Here is an 18,584-nt window from a genome sequence, read left to right on the forward strand (position 1 = left end):
ACTGCACCTTTTAGGGACAGCACCTTTAGGGACAGCTCTAACAGCACCTTTAGGGACAGCTCTAACAGCACCTTTAGGGACAGCTCTAACAGCACCTTTAGGGACAGCTCTAACAGCACCTTTAGGGACAGCTCTAACAACACCTTTAGGGACCGCTCTAACAGCACCTTTAGGGACAGCTCTAACAGCACCTTTAGGGACAGCTCTAACAGCACCTTTAGGGACAGCTCTAACAACACCTTTAGGGACAGCTCTAACAGCACCTTTAGGGACAGCTCTAACAGCACCTTTAGGGACAGCTCTAACAACACCTTTAGGGACAGCTCTAACAGCACCTTTAGGGACAGCTCTAACAGCACCTTTAGGGACAGCACCTTTAGGGACAGCTCTAACAACACCTTTAGGGACAGCTCTAACAACACCTTTAGGGACAGCTATAACAACACCTTTAGGGACAACAGCACCTTTAGGGACAGCTCTAACAGCACCTTTAGGGACAGCTCTAACAGCACCTTTAGGGACAGCTCTAACAGCACCTTTAGGGACAGCTCTAACAACACCTTTAGGGACAGCTCTAACAACACCTTTAGGGACAGCTCTAACAGCACCTTTAGGGACAGCACCTTTAGGGACAGCTCTAACAACACCTTTAGGGACAGCTCTAACAGCACCTTTAGGGACAGCACCTTTAGGGACAGCTCTAACAACACCTTTAGGGACAGCACCTTTAGGGACAGCTCTAACAACACCTTTAGGGACAGCTCTAACAACACCTTTAGGGACAGCTCTAACAACACCTTAGGGACAACAGCACCTTTAGGGACAGCTCTAACAGCACCTTTAGGGACAGCTCTAACAGCACCTTTAGGGACAGCTCTAACAGCACCTTTAGGGACAGCTCTAACAGCACCTTTAGGGACAGCTCTAACAACACCTTTAGGGACAGCTCTAACAACACCTTTAGGGACAGCTCTAACAGCACCTTTAGGGACAGCACCTTTAGGGACAGCTCTAACAACACCTCTAGGGACAGCTCTAACAGCACCTTTAGGGACAGCACCTTTAGGGACAGCTCTAACAACACCTTTAGGGACAGCTCTAACAACACCTTTAGGGACCGCTCTAACAACACCTTTAGGGACAGCTCTAACAACACCTTTAGGGACAGCTCTAACAGCACCTTTAGGGACAGCTCTAACAACACCTTTAGGGACAGCTCTAACAGCACCTTTAGGGACAGCTCTAACAGCACCTTTAGGGACAGCACCTTTAGGGACAGCTCTAACAACACCTTTAGGGACAGCTCTAACAACACCTTTAGGGACAGCTCTAACAGCACCTTTAGGGACAGCTCTAACAACACCTTTAGGGACAGCTCTAATAGCACATTTGGGGACAGCTCTAACAGCACCTTTAGGGACAGCTCTAACAACACCTTTAGGGACAGCTCTAACAACACCTTTAGGGACAGCTCTAACAACACCTTTAGGGACAACAGCACCTTTAGGGACAGCTCTAACAGCACCTTTAGGGACAGCTCTAACAGCACCTTTAGGGACAGCTCTAACAACACCTTTAGGGACAACAACACCTTTAGGGACAGCTCTAACAACACCTTTAGGGACAGCTCTAACAGCACCTTTAGGGACAGCTCTAACAGCACCTTTAGGGACTGCTCTAACAACACCTTTAGGGACAGCTCTAACAACACCTTTAGGGGCAACACCTTTAGGGACTGCTCTAACAGCACCTTTAGGGACAACACCTTTAGGGACAACACCTTTAAGGACAGCTCTAACAGCACCTTTAGGGACATCTCTAACAGCACCTTTAGGGACAGCTCTAACAGCACCTTTAGGGACAACACCTTAGGTACAGCTCTAACAACACCTTTAGGGACAGCTCTAACAGCACCTTTAGGGACAGCTCTAACAACACCTTTAGGGACATCTCTAACAGCACCTTTAGGGACAGCTCTAACAACAACTTTAGGGACAGCTCTAACAGCACCTTTAGGGACAGCTCTAACAACACCTTTAGGGACATCTCTAACAGCACCTTTAGGGACAGCTCTAACAGCACCTTTAGGGACATCTCTAACAACACCTTTAGGGACAGCTCTAACAACACCTTTAGGGACAGCTCTAACAGCACCTTTAGGGACAGCTCTAACAACACCTTTAGGGACAGCTCTAACAACACCTTTAGGGACAGCTCTAACAGCACCTTTAGGGACAGCTCTAACAGCACCTTTAGGGACAGCTCTAACAGCACCTTTAGGGACAGCTCTAACAACACCTTTAGGGACAGCTCTAACAACACCTTTAGGGACAGCTCTAACAGCACCTTTAGGGACAGCACCTTTAGGGACAGCTCTAACAACACCTTTAGGGACAGCTCTAACAGCACCTTTAGGGACAGCACCTTTAGGGACAGCTCTAACAACACCTTTAGGGACAGCACCTTTAGGGACAGCTCTAACAACACCTTTAGGGACAGCTCTAACAACACCTTTAGGGACAGCTCTAACAACACCTTAGGGACAACAGCACCTTTAGGGACAGCTCTAACAGCACCTTTAGGGACAGCTCTAACAGCACCTTTAGGGACAGCTCTAACAGCACCTTTAGGGACAGCTCTAACAGCACCTTTAGGGACAGCTCTAACAGCACCTTTAGGGACAGCTCTAACAACACCTTTAGGGACAGCTCTAACAACACCTTTAGGGACAGCTCTAACAGCACCTTTAGGGACAGCACCTTTAGGGACAGCTCTAACAACACCTTTAGGGACAGCTCTAACAGCACCTTTAGGGACAGCACCTTTAGGGACAGCTCTAACAACACCTTTAGGGACAGCTCTAACAACACCTTTAGGGACCGCTCTAACAACACCTTTAGGGACAGCTCTAACAACACCTTTAGGGACAGCTCTAACAGCACCTTTAGGGACAGCTCTAACAACACCTTTAGGGACAGCTCTAACAGCACCTTTAGGGACAGCTCTAACAGCACCTTTAGGGACAGCACCTTTAGGGACAGCTCTAACAACACCTTTAGGGACAGCTCTAACAACACCTTTAGGGACAGCTCTAACAGCACCTTTAGGGACAGCTCTAACAACACCTTTAGGGACAGCTCTAATAGCACATTTGGGGACAGCTCTAACAGCACCTTTAGGGACATCTCTAACAACACCTTTAGGGACAGCTCTAACAACACCTTTAGGGACAGCTCTAACAACACCTTTAGGGACAACAGCACCTTTAGGGACAGCTCTAACAGCACCTTTAGGGACAGCTCTAACAGCACCTTTAGGGACAGCTCTAACAACACCTTTAGGGACAACAACACCTTTAGGGACAGCTCTAACAACACCTTTAGGGACAGCTCTAACAGCACCTTTAGGGACAGCTCTAACAGCACCTTTAGGGACTGCTCTAACAACACCTTTAGGGACAGCTCTAACAACACCTTTAGGGGCAACACCTTTAGGGACTGCTCTAACAGCACCTTTAGGGACAACACCTTTAGGGACAACACCTTTAAGGACAGCTCTAACAGCACCTTTAGGGACATCTCTAACAGCACCTTTAGGGACAGCTCTAACAGCACCTTTAGGGACAACACCTTAGGTACAGCTCTAACAACACCTTTAGGGACAGCTCTAACAGCACCTTTAGGGACAGCTCTAACAACACCTTTAGGGACATCTCTAACAGCACCTTTAGGGACAGCTCTAACAACACCTTTAGGGACAGCTCTAACAGCACCTTTAGGGACAGCTCTAACAACACCTTTAGGGACATCTCTAACAGCACCTTTAGGGACAGCTCTAACAGCACCTTTAGGGACATCTCTAACAACACCTTTAGGGACAGCTCTAACAACACCTTTAGGGACAGCTCTAACAGCACCTTTAGGGACAGCTCTAACAACACCTTTAGGGACAGCTCTAACAACACCTTTAGGGACAGCTCTAACAGCACCTTTAGGGACAGCTCTAACAGCACCTTTAGGGACAGCTCTAACAACACCTTTAGGGACAACACCTTTAGGGACAGCTCTAACAACACCTTTAGGGACAGCTCTAACAGCACCTTTAGGGACAGCTCTAACAACACCTTTAGGGACAGCTCTAACAACACCTTTAGGGACAGCTCTAACAACACCTTTAGGGACAGCTCTAATAACACCTTTAGGGACAGCTCTAACAACACCTTTAGGGACAGCTCTAACAACACCTTTAGGGACAGCTCTAACAACACCTTTAGGGACAGCTCTAACAGCACCTTTAGGGACAGCTCTAACAGCACCTTTAGGACAACACCTTTAGGGACAGCACCTTTAGGGACAGCTCTAACAACACCTTTAGGGACAACACCTTTAGGGACAGCTCTAACAACACCTTTAGGGACAGCTCTAACAACACCTTTAGGGACAGCTCTAACAACACCTTTTAGGGACAGCACCTTTAGGGACAGCTCTAACAACACCTTTAGGGACAACACCTTTAGGGACAGCTCTAACAGCACCTTTAGGGACAGCTCTAACAGCACCTTTAGGGACAGCACCTTTAGGGACAGCTCTAACAGCACCTTTAGGGACAACACCTTTAGGGACAGCTCTAACAGCACCTTTAGGGACAGCACCTTTAGGGACAGCTCTAACAGCACCTTTAGGGACAACACCTTTAGGGACAGCTCTAACAACACCTTTAGGGACATCTCTAACAACACCTTTAGGGACATCTCTAACAGCACCTTTAGGGACAGCTCTAACAACACCTTTAGGGACAGCTCTAACAGCACCTTTAGGGACATCTCTAACAACACCTTTAGGGACATCTCTAACAGCACCTTTAGGGACAGCTCTAACAACACCTTTAGGGACAGCTCTAACAACACCTTTAGGGACAACAGCACCTTTAGGGACAGCTCTAACAACACCTTTAGGGACAGCTCTAACAACACCTTTAGGGACAGCTCTAACAACACCTTTAGGGACAACAACACCTTTAGGGACAGCTCTAACAACACCTTTAGGGACAGCTCTAACAACACCTTTAGGGACAGCTCTAACAACACCTTTAGGGACCGCTCTAACATCACCTTTAGGGACAGCTCTAACAACACCTTTAGGGACAACACCTTTAGGGACAGCTCTAACAACACCTTTAGGGACAGCTCTAACAACACCTTTAGGGACAGCTCTAACAACACCTTTAGGGACAGCTCTAACAGCACCTTTAGGGACAGCTCTAACCACACCTTTAGGGACAGCTCTAACAACACCTTTAGGGACAACACCTTTAGGGACAGCTCTAACAACACCTTTAGGGACAACAACACCTTTAGGGACAGCTCTAACAGCACCTTTAGGGACAGCTCTAACAGCACCTTTAGGGACCGCTCTAACAACACCTTTAGGGACAACAACACCTTTAGGGACAACAACACCTTTAGGGACAGCTCTAACAGCACCTTTAGGGACAGCTCTAACAGCACCTTTAGGGACAGCTCTAACAACACCTTTAGGGACAGCTCTAACAACACCTTTAGGGACCGCTCTAACAGCACCTTTAGGGACAGCACCTTTAGGGACAGCTCTAACAACACCTTTAGGGACAGCACCTTTAGGGACATCTCTAACAGCACCTTTAGGGACAGCACCTTTAGGGACAGCTCTAACAACTATTTGATACTCCTCAGGAGTGAATGTAACATTGTGTTGTTCTCATGAATTCTGGGTAATCATATAGTTGTCCGTAATTAATCAATAATTGTTTAACCCAGATAATGCTGTTGTCAAACCAGTTCTGGAAAAATAAAAGACTTGTTTTTGTACAGCAGGCTCCATGTAGGGCCTCAACTGCCTCTACCTATAGCAGGCTGCATGTAGGGCCTCAACTAGCTCTACCTATAGCAGGCTGCATGTAGGGCCTCAACTAGCTCTACCTATAGCAGGCTGCATGTAGGGCCTCAACTAGCTCTACCTATAGCAGGCTGCATGTAGGGCCTCAACTAGCTCTACCTATAGCAGGCTACATGTAGGGCCTCAACCACTAGGTGGGGTGGGTGGTTCCGGGTGGGTGGGCCTCCACAAACTAATCTAGCTTTGGGAGGGTGGGCCCCCAAACAAATCTAGCTTAGGGCCCGAAACAAATCTAGTTGGGGGCCCCCAGACAAATCTAGCTTGGGGCCCGAAACAAATCTAGTTTGGGTCCCCCAAACAAATCTAGCTTGGGGCCCGAAACAAATCTAGTTTGGGGCCCCCAAACAAATCTAGCTTGGGGCCCGAAACAAATCTAGCTTGGGGCCCGAAACAAATCTAGTTGGGGGCCCCCAAACAAATCTAGCTTGGGGCCCGAAACAAATCTAGTTGGGGGCCCCCAAACAAATCTAGCTTGGGGCCCCCAAACAAATCTAGCTTGGGGCCCCCAAACAAATCTAGCTTGGGGCCCCCAAACAAATCTAGCTTAGGGCCCCCAAACAAATCTAGCTTAGGGCCCCCAAACAAATCTAGCTTAGGGCCCCCAAACAAATCTAGCTTAGGGCCCCCAAACAAATCTAGCTTAGGGCCCCCAAACAAATCTAGCTTACAACTACAGATTGTTGTATAAACTACAGATTGTTCTATAAACTACAGATTGTTCTATAAACTACAGATTGTTGTATAAACTGACTCAACAGTACAGATGCCCCCCATATGAACTTAATGCTGATTGCTAAGGTTCTGACTCAACAGTACAGATGCCGTAGAAGTAGTGCACTATCTAGGGAATATGGGTCTGGTCTGTAGTAGTACCACTATATAGGGAATAGGGCTCTGGTCTATAGTAGTACCACTATATAGGGATTAGGGCTCTGGTCTATAGTAGTACCACTATATAGGGAATAGGACTCTGGTCTATAGTAGTGTACTATATAGGGAATAGGGCTCTGGTCTATAGTAGTACCACTATATAGGGAATAGGGCTCTGGTCTATAGTAGTACCACTATATAGGGAATATGGCTCTGGTCTATAGTAGTACCACTATATAGGGAATAGGGCCCTGGTCTATAGTAGTACCACTATATAGGGAATAGGGCTCTGGTCTATAGTAGTGCCACTATATAGGGAATAGGGCTCTGGTCTATAGTGGTACCACTATATAGGGAATAGGGCTCTGGTCTATAGTAGTACCACTATATAGGGAATAGGGATCTGGTCTAAAGTAGTGCACTATATAGGGAATAGGGCTCTGGTCTATAGTAGTACCACTATATAGGGAATAGGGCTCTGGTCTATAGTAGTACCACTATATAGGGAATAGGGCTCTGGTCTATAGTAGTGTACTATATAGGGAATAGGGCTCTGGTCTATAGTAGTACCACTATATAGGGAATAGGTCTCTGGTCTATAGTAGTACCACTATATAGGGAATAGGGCTCTGGTCTAAAGTAGTACCACTATATAGGGAATAGGGCTCTGGTCTATAGTAGTACCACTATATAGGGAATAGGGCTTTGGTCTATAGTAGTACCACTATATAGGGAATAGGGCTCTGGTCTATAGTAGTACCACTATATAGGGAATAGCGCTCTGGTCTATAGTAGTACCACTATATATGGAATAGGGCTCTGGTCTATAGTAGTACCACTATATAGGGAATAGGGCTCTGGTCTATAGTAGTACCACTATATAGGGAATAGGGCTCTGGTCTATAGTAGTGCCCTATATAGGGAATAGGGCTCTGGTCTGAAGTAGTACCACTATATAGGGAATAGGGCTCTGGTCTATAGTAGTACCACTATATAGGGAATAGGGCTCTGGTCTAAAGTAGTGCCCTATATAGGGAATAGGGCTCTGGTCTGAAGTAGTACCACTATATAGGGAAAAGGGCTCTGGTCTATTGTAGTACCACTATATAGGGAATAGGGCCCTGGTCTATAGTAGTACCACTATATAGGGAATAGGGCTCTGGTCTATAGTAGTGTACTATATAGGGAATAGGGCTCTGGTCTATAGTAGTACCACTATATAGTGAATAGGTCTCTGGTCTATAGTAGTACCACTATATAGGGAATAGGGCTCTGGTCTAAAGTAGTACCACTATATAGGGAATAGGGCTCTGGTCTAAAGTAGTACCACTATATAGGGAATAGGGCTCTGGTCTATAGTAGTACCACTATATAGGGAATAGGGCTCTGGTCTATAGTAGTACCACTATATAGGGAATAGGGCTCTGGTCTATAGTAGTACCACTATATAGGGAATAGGGCTCTGGTCTATAGTAGTACCACTATATATGGAATAGGGCTCTGGTCTATAGTAGTACCACTATATAGGGAATAGGGCTCTGGTCTATAGTAGTACCACTATATAGGGAATAGGGCTCTGGTCTATAGTAGTACCACTATATAGGGAATAGGGCTCTGGTCTATAGTAGTACCACTATATAGGGAATAGGGCTCTGGTCTATAGTAGTACCACTATATAGGGAATAGGGCTCTGGTCTATAGTAGTAGCACTATATAGGGAATAGGGCTCTGGTCTATAGTAGTTCCACTATATAGGGAATAGGGCTCTGGTCTATAGTAGTACCACTATATAGGGAATAGGGCTCTGGTCTATAGTAGTACCACTATATAGGGAATATGGGTCTGGTCTGTAGTAGTACCACTATATAGGGAATAGGGCTCTGGTCTATAGTAGTACCACTATATAGGGAATAGGACTCTGGTCTATAGTAGTGTACTATATAGGGAATAGGGCTCTGGTCTATAGTAGTACCACTATATAGGGAATAGGGCTCTGGTCTATAGTAGTACCACTATATAGGGAATAGGGCCCTGGTCTATAGTAGTACCACTATATAGGGATTAGGGCTCTGGTCTATAGTAGTACCACTATATAGGGAATAGGACTCTGGTCTATAGTAGTGTACTATATAGGGAATAGGGCTCTGGTCTATAGTAGTACCACTATATAGGGAATAGGGCTCTGGTCTATAGTAGTACCACTATATAGGGAATATGGCTCTGGTCTATAGTAGTACCACTATATAGGGAATAGGGCCCTGGTCTATAGTAGTACCACTATATAGGGAATAGGGCTCTGGTCTATAGTAGTGCCACTATATAGGGAATAGGGCTCTGGTCTATAGTGGTACCACTATATAGGGAATAGGGCTCTGGTCTATAGTAGTACCACTATATAGGGAATAGGGATCTGGTCTAAAGTAGTGCACTATATAGGGAATAGGGCTCTGGTCTATAGTAGTACCACTATATAGGGAATAGGGCTCTGGTCTATAGTAGTACCACTATATAGGGAATAGGGCTCTGGTCTATAGTAGTGTACTATATAGGGAATAGGGCTCTGGTCTATAGTAGTACCACTATATAGGGAATAGGTCTCTGGTCTATAGTAGTACCACTATATAGGGAATAGGGCTCTGGTCTAAAGTAGTACCACTATATAGGGAATAGGGCTCTGGTCTATAGTAGTACCACTATATAGGGAATAGGGCTTTGGTCTATAGTAGTACCACTATATAGGGAATAGGGCTCTGGTCTATAGTAGTACCACTATATAGGGAATAGGGCTCTGGTCTATAGTAGTACCACTATATATGGAATAGGGCTCTGGTCTATAGTAGTACCACTATATAGGGAATAGGGCTCTGGTCTATAGTAGTACCACTATATAGGGAATAGGGCTCTGGTCTATAGTAGTGCCCTATATAGGGAATAGGGCTCTGGTCTGAAGTAGTACCACTATATAGGGAATAGGGCTCTGGTCTATAGTAGTACCACTATATAGGGAATAGGGCTCTGGTCTAAAGTAGTGCCCTATATAGGGAATAGGGCTCTGGTCTGAAGTAGTACCACTATATAGGGAAAAGGGCTCTGGTCTATTGTAGTACCACTATATAGGGAATAGGGCCCTGGTCTATAGTAGTACCACTATATAGGGAATAGGGCTCTGGTCTATAGTAGTGTACTATATAGGGAATAGGGCTCTGGTCTATAGTAGTACCACTATATAGGGAATAGGGCTCTGGTCTATAGTAGTACCACTATATAGGGAATAGGGCTCTGGTCTATAGTAGTACCACTATATAGGGAATAGGGCTCTGGTCTATAGTAGTACCACTATATATGGAATAGGGCTCTGGTCTATAGTAGTACCACTATATAGGGAATAGGGCTCTGGTCTATAGTAGTACCACTATATAGGGAATAGGGCTCTGGTCTATAGTAGTACCACTATATAGGGAATAGGGCTCTGGTCTATAGTAGTACCACTATATAGGGAATAGGGCTCTGGTCTATAGTAGTACCACTATATAGGGAATAGGGCTCTGGTCTATAGTAGTAGCACTATATAGGGAATAGGGCTCTGGTCTATAGTAGTTCCACTATATAGGGAATAGGGCTTTGGTCTATAGTAGTACCACTATATAGGGAATAGGGCTCTGGTCTATAGTAGTACCACTATATAGGGAATAGGGCTCTGGTCTATAGTAGTTCCACTATATAGGGAATAGGGCTTTGGTCTATAGTAGTACCACTATATAGGGAATAGGGCTCTGGTCTATAGTAGTACCACTATATAGGGAATAGGGCTCTGGTCTATAGTAGTACCACTATATAGGGAATAGGGCCCTGGTCTATAGTAGTACCACTATATAGGGAATAGGGTGCCATTTGAGTCACACTGTAACGACATTCATTAGAAGAAGGTGAAGACCAAGGTGCAGCTTGGTACGTGTTCATATGATTTATTCTGACTGAACACTTCTGACAGGTGCAATAAACACTAACCAGAAAATAACCACAACTAACAGGGGGAAAACAGGCTGCCTAAGTATGATTCCCAATCAGAGACAACAATAGACAGCTGTCCCTGATTGAGAACCATACCCGGCCAAACACATAGAAATACACGACCTAGACATACAACCATAGAATGCCCACCCACTTCACATCCTGACCAATCCACGGTCAGGGCGTGACACACACTTAAGACAGGAAGTTGACCTTGGTGAGGGTACAGTCCAGAGTGTCTCTGTTTTCCCTCTATAATCAGCACCACAGAGATTTAATATTACAATCCCTGAAGGTAGCAGGAATATATGAGAAGGAGAGAGAGAGAGAGAGATAGAGACAGATAGACAGACAGAGAGAGAGACAGACAGAGAGAGAGACAGAGACAGAGAGAGACAGAGAGAGAGAGAGACAGAGAGAGAGAGAGACAGAGAGAGAGACAGACAGAGAGAGAGACAGACAGAGAGAGAGATAGAGAGACAGAGAGAGAGAGAGACAGAGACAGAGAGAGAGAACAACTCTTCAGAGGGATCAATCGGATTGTGCAGAGCTCGAACTGCTTCCAAAAAGGGTTGTTTCTCCACGGACACGTTTGGGGTAATGTCTTGAATTTCCTTCCTGTATTTACATCTTGTCATTTTGCATATGTACAGCGGTAAATGTTTTTGTCAGTGTTTTAGGGGAACTTGAAAACAGTAAACATCTACAGGCAGCATAGAGCATCGTGACATTTTTCACAGGATTTAATGGCTATTTATAGAACCATAGATTTTATAGCTCTTTATGTGTAATGAACATATTCTGGTCCTGTTGTTTAGTGTTTCAGGACGTACTACTATCTATACAGACAGAACATATTCTGGTCCTGTTGTTTAGTGTTTCAGGACGTACTACTATCTATACAGACAGAACATATTCTGGTCCTGTTGTTTAGTGTTTCAGGACGTACTACTATCTATACAGACAGAACATATTCTGGTCCTGTTGTTTAGTGTTTCAGGACGTACTACTATCTATACAGACAGAACATATTCTGGTCCTGTTGTTTAGTGTTTAAGGACGTACTACTATCTATACAGACAGAACATATTCTGGTCCTGTTGTTTAGTGTTTCAGGACGTACTACTATCTATACAGACAGAACATATTCTGGTCCTGTTGTTTAGTGTTTCAGGACGTACTACTATCTATACAGACAGAACATATTCTGGTCCTGTTGTTTAGTGTTTCAGGACGTACTACTATCTATACAGACAGAACATATTCTGGTCCTGTTGTTTAGTGTTTAAGGACGTACTACTATCTATACAGACAGAACATATTCTGGTCCTGTTGTTTAGTGTTTCAGGACGTACTACTATCTATACAGACAGAACATATTCTGGTCCTGTTGTTTAGTGTTTCAGGACGTACTACTATCTATACAGACAGAACATATTCTGGTCCTGTTGTTTAGTGTTTCAGGACGTACTACTATCTATACTGACAGAACATATTCTGGTCCTGTTGTTTAGTGTTTCAGGACGTGCTACTATCTATACAGACAGAACATATTCTGGTCCTGTTGTTTAGTGTTTCAGGACGTACTACTATCTATACAGACAGAACATATTCTGGTCCTGTTGTTTAGTGTTTCAGGACGTACTACTATCTATACAGACAGAACATATTCTGGTCCTGTTGTTTAGTGTTTAAGGACGTACTACTAACTATACTGACAGAACATATTCTGGTCCTGTTGTTTAGTGTTTAAGGACGTACTACTATCTATACAGACAGAACATATTCTGGTCCTGTTGTTTAGTGTTTCAGGATGTACTACTATCTATACAGACAGCAGACAGAACATATTCTGGTTCTGTTGTTTAGTGTTTAAGGACGTACTACTATCTATACAGACAGAACATATTCTGGTCCTGTTGTTTAGTGTTTCAGGATGTACTACTATCTATACTGACAGAACATATTCTGGTCCTGTTGTTTAGTGTTTCAGGACGTACTACTATCTATACAGACAGAACATATTCTGGTCCTGTTGTTTAGTGTTTCAGGATGTACTACTATCTATACAGACAGAACATATTCTGGTCCTGTTGTTTAGTGTTTCAGGACGTACTACTATCTATACAGACAGAACATATTCTGGTCCTGTTGTTTAGTGTTTAAGGACGTACTACTATCTATACAGACAGAACATATTCTGGTCCTGTTGTTTAGTGTTTCAGGACGTGCTACTATCTATACAGACAGAACATATTCTGGTCCTGTTGTTTAGTGTTTCAGGATGTACTACTATCTATACAGACAGCAGACAGAACATATTCTGGTCCTGTTGTTTAGTGTTTCAGGACGTACTACTATCTATACAGACAGAACATATTCTGGTCCTGTTGTTTAGTGTTTCAGGACGTACTACTATCTATACAGACAGCAGACAGAACATATTCTGGTCCTGTTGTTTAGTGTTTCAGGACGTACTACTATCTATACAGACAGAACATATTCTGGTCCTATTGTTTAGTGTTTAAGGACGTATTACTAACTATACTGACAGAACATATTCTGGTCCTGTTGTTTAGTGTTTAAGGACGTACTACTATCTATACAGACAGAACATATTCTGGTCCTGTTGTTTAGTGTTTCAGGACGTACTACTATCTATACAGACAGCAACAGAACATATGCTGGTCCTGTTGTTTAGTGTTTCAGGACGTGCTACTATCTATACAGACAGAACATATTCTGGTCCTGTTGTTTAGTGTTTAAGGACGTACTACTATCTATACAGACAGAACATATTCTGGTCCTGTTGTTTAGTGTTTCAGGACGTACTACTATCTATACAGACAGAACATATTCTGGTCCTGTTGTTTAGTGTTTAAGGACGTACTACTATCTATACAGACAGCAGACAGAACATATGCTGGTCCTGTTGTTTAGTGTTTAAGGACGTACTACTATCTATACTGACAGAACATATTCTGGTCCTGTTGTTTAGTGTTTAAGGACGTACTACTATCTATACTGACAGAACATATTCTGGTCCTTTTGTTTAGTGTTTAAGGACGTATTACTATCTATACTGACAGAACATATTCTGGTCCTGTTGTTTAGTGTTTAAGGACGTACTACTATCTATACTGACAGAACATATTCTGGTCCTGTTGTTTAGTGTTTAAGGACGTACTACTATCTATACTGACAGAACATATTCTGGTCCTGTTGTTTAGTGTTTCAGGACGTACTACTATCTATACTGACAGAACATATTCTGGTCCTGTTGTTTAGTGTTTCAGGATGTACTACTATCTATACAGACAGAACATATTCTGGTCCTGTTGTTTAGTGTTTCAGGACGTACTACTATCTATACTGACAGAACATATTCTGGTCCTGTTGTTTAGTGTTTCAGGACGTACTACTATCTATACAGACAGCACATATTCTGGTCCTGTTGTTTAGTGTTTCAGGACGTACTACTATCTATACTGACAGAACATATTCTGGTCCTGTTGTTTAGTGTTTAAGGACGTATGTCACGCCTTGGTCATTGTATTTTGTGTTTTCGTTATATATTTGGTCAGGCCAGGGTGTGACAGGGGTTTATGTTATTGTATTTCTTATTGGGTTGTAGTATTTGGGATCGCGGCTGATTAGGGGTGTTGTATAGGCTTGGCTGCCTGAGGCGGTTCTCAATCAGCAGTCAGGTGATTCTCGTTGCCTCTGATTGGGAACCGTATTTAGGTAGCCTGAGTTCGCTTTGTCTTTCGTGGGTGATTGTTCCTGTCTCTGTGTAGTTTCACCAGATAGGATGTAATTAGGTTTCACGTTCCGTTTGTTGTTTTTGTATTTATCGTTATTTCATGTATCGTCACTTTTCATTCATTAAAGACATGAGTAACCACCACGCTGCATTTCGGTCCGACTCTCTTTCTACAAACGAAGAACGCCGTTACAACGTACTACTATCTATACTGACAGAACATATTCTGGTCCTGTTGTTTAGTGTTTTAGGACGTACTACTATCTATACTGACAGAACATATTCTGGTCCTGTTGTTTAGTGTTTCAGGACGTACTACTATCTATACAGACAGAACATATTCTGGTCCTGTTGTTTAGTGTTTCAGGACGTACTACTATCTATACTGACAGAACATATTCTGGTCCTGTTGTTTAGTGTTTTAGGACGTACTACTATCTATACAGACAGAACATATTCTGGTCCTGTTGTTTAGTGTTTAAGGACGTGCTACTATCTATACAGACAGCAGACAGAACATATTCTGGTCCTGTTGTTTAGTGTTTCAGGACGTGCTACTATCTATACAGACAGAACATATTCTGGTCTTGTTGTTTAGTGTTTCAGGACGTGCTACTATCTATACAGACAGAACATATTGTGGTCCTGTTGTTTAGTGTTTCAGGACGTGCTACTATCTATACAGACAGAACATATTCTGGTCTTGTTGTTTAGTGTTTCAGGACGTGCTACTATCTATACAGACAGAACATATTCTGGTCTTGTTGTTTAGTGTTTCAGGACGTCCTACTATCTATACAGACAGAACATATTCTGGTCCTGTTGTTTAGTGTTTCAGGATGTACTACTATCTATACAGACAGAACATATTCTGGTCTTGTTGTTTAGTGTTTCAGGACGTCCTACTATCTATACAGACAGAACATATTGTGGTCCTGTTGTTTAGTGTTTCAGGACGTGCTACTATCTATACAGACAGAACATATTCTGGTCTTGTTGTTTAGTGTTTCAGGACGTCCTACTATATATACAAACAGTAGACAGAACATCTCCCCCCTCCCAGAGTCTTTACCCTTAATACAGACAGTAGACAGAACATCTCCACCCTCCCAGAGTCTTTACCCCTTAATACAGACAGTAGACCGAACATCTCCACTCTCCCAGAGTCTTTACCCTTAATACAGACAGTAGACCGAACATCTCCAGTCTCCCAGAGTCTTTACCCCTTAATACAGACAGTAGACCGAACATCTCCACTCTCCCAGAGTCTTTACCCTTAATACAGACAGTAGACCGAACATCTCCACTCTCCCAGTCTTTACCCTTAATACAGACAGTAGACAGAACATCTCCACTCTCCCAGTCTTTACCCTTAATACAGACAGTAGACAGAACATCTCCCCCCTCCCAGAGTCTTTACCCTTAATACAGACAGTAGACAGAACATCTCCCCCCTCCCAGAGTCTTTACCCTTAATACAGACAGTAGACAGAACATCTCCCCCCTCCCAGAGTCTTTCCCCTTAATACAGACAGTAGACAGAACATCTCCCCCCTCCCAGAGTCTTTCCCCTTAATACAGACAGTAGACAGAACATCTCCCCCCTCCCAGAGTCTTTACCCTTAATACAGACAGTAGACAGAACATCTCCCCCCTCCCAGAGTCTTTACCCTTAATACAGACATACATGGCTACATGGCGAAAGCAATATGGCGATTAAATACATTAGAAAATAAGTTATGGAAGACCAAAACACCAAAGTGAAAAGAGGAAAATGAGCTCACTGAAGCTGTACATCTCAGTACCGTTATATGCTGTTATATGCCAATAAACACTGCCCCCAGGTGGACAAAGGTGGTTATAGATTAAAAACATTTAATGCATTAACTATTGTCCAGCAAAGTGACCGTACCACAGCAGGATGTCATAAAAATGACTTTCTTGTTGATTTGATCAATAAATCCAATATTTGTCACTGTTCCTCTTAGTCTACTTCCCCCCGAATCAACGTTATTTCAACGTCATTTCAACCAAAACCAATCTATGTGATGAAGTTGAATCAACGTGGAAAATATGTGTAACGGCGTTCTTCGTTTGTTGAAAGAGAGTCGGACCGAAATGCAGCGTGGTGGTTACTCATGTCTTTAATGAATGAAAAGTGACGATACATGAAATAACTAATAAATACGAAAACAACAAACGGAACGTGAAACTTATTACAGCCTATCTGGTGAAACTACACAGAGACAGGAACAATCACCCACGAAATACAAAGTGAAACTCAGGCTACCAAAATACGGTTCCCAATCAGAGACAACGAGAAACACCTGACTCTGATCGAGAACCGCCTCAGGCAGCCAAGCCTACACTCGACACACCCCTAATCAGCCACAATCCCAATGCCTACAAAAAAAACAATACGACAACACAATAACCCATGTCACACCCTGGCCTGAACAAATAATTAAAGAAAACACAAAATACTAAAACCAAGCCGTGACAATATGATTGGATTTGAGAAAAATAACAGATTTCGTATTCCCTCCCCAAACCCCCCCCCCCCCCCCCCCCCCCCTTAACTTTTAACCCTAAATCCAACGTCAACTCAACCAAATGTAAATCAAAACTAGATGTTGAACTGAAGTATGTGCCAAGTGGAGAGTTATTTTACAGGGAAATAAAAATATATATATAGAAAGTTGGGCAAAAAATATTTATGACAAAAAAATGACTGACTGAGATTTTATTTGTTGTATAATCAGTGAGGGGAAAGTTGCGTTACATTATCCTACCCAAACCAGACATGATATGGTTGTTACATTATCCTACCCAAACCAGACATGATATGGTTGTTACATTATCCTACCCAAACCAGATATGATATGGTTGTTACATTATCCTACCCAAACCAGACATGATATGGTTGTTACATTATCCTACCCAAACCAGACATGATATGGTTGTTACATTATCCTACCCAAGCCAGACATGATATGGTTGTTACATTATCTTACCCAAACCAGGCATGATATGGTTGTTACATTATCTTACCCAGCCCAGACATGATATGGTTGTTACATTATCCGACCCAAACCAGGCATGATATGGTTGCATTACATTATCCTACCCAAACCAGACATGATATGGTTGCATTACATTATCCTACCCAAACCAGACATGATATGGTTGTTACATTATCCTACCCAAACCAGACATGATATGGTTGTTACATTATCCTACCCAAACCAGATATGATATGGTTGTTACATTATCCTACCCAAACCAGACATGATATGGTTGTTACATTATCCTACCCAAACCAGACATGATATGGTTGTTACATTATCCTACCCAAGCCAGACATGATATGGTTGTTACATTATCTTACCCAAACCAGGCATGATATGGTTGTTACATTATCTTACCCGACCCAGACATGATATGGTTGTTACATTATCCGACCCAAACCAGGCATGATATGGTTGCATTACATTATCCTACCCAAACCAGACATGATATGGTTGCATTACATTATCCTACCCAAACCAGACATGATATGGTTGTTACATTATCCTACCCAAACCAGACATGATATGGTTGTTACATTATCCTACCCAAACCAGACATGATATGGTTGCATTACATTATCCTACCCAAACCAGACATGATATGGTTGTTACATTATCCTACCCAAACCAGACATGATATGGTTGTTACATTATCCTACCCAAACCAGACATGCTATGGCTGTTACATTATCCTACCCAAACCAGACATGATATGGTTGTTACATTATCTTACCCAAACCAGACATGATATGGTTGTTACATTATCTTACCCAAACCAGACATGATATGGTTGCATTCCATTATCTTACCCAAACCAGACATGATATGGTTGTTACATTATCTCACCCAAACCAGACATGATATGGTTGCATTACATTATCCTACCCAAACCAGACATGATATGGTTGTTACATTATCCTACCCAAACCAGACATGATA

General features: G+C 43.1%; 1 protein-coding gene across 1 annotated transcript in view; it reads left to right on the forward strand.

Moving 5' to 3' along the window:
- Positions 1-11,233: 11,233 nt before the first annotated feature.
- abcc12 (ATP-binding cassette, sub-family C (CFTR/MRP), member 12) overlaps positions 11,234-18,584 on the forward strand; it is a 114,198-nt gene continuing 106,847 nt past the window's right edge. The window contains 1 exon segment of the mRNA XM_031812524.1: positions 11,234-11,411. The gene's annotated coding sequence lies outside the window, so the exon portion shown is untranslated.

Source organism: Oncorhynchus kisutch, unplaced genomic scaffold (genome assembly GCF_002021735.2).
Source record: "Oncorhynchus kisutch isolate 150728-3 unplaced genomic scaffold, Okis_V2 Okis03b-Okis08b_hom, whole genome shotgun sequence".
In the NCBI taxonomy this organism is placed as follows: Eukaryota; Metazoa; Chordata; class Actinopteri; order Salmoniformes; family Salmonidae; genus Oncorhynchus; species Oncorhynchus kisutch.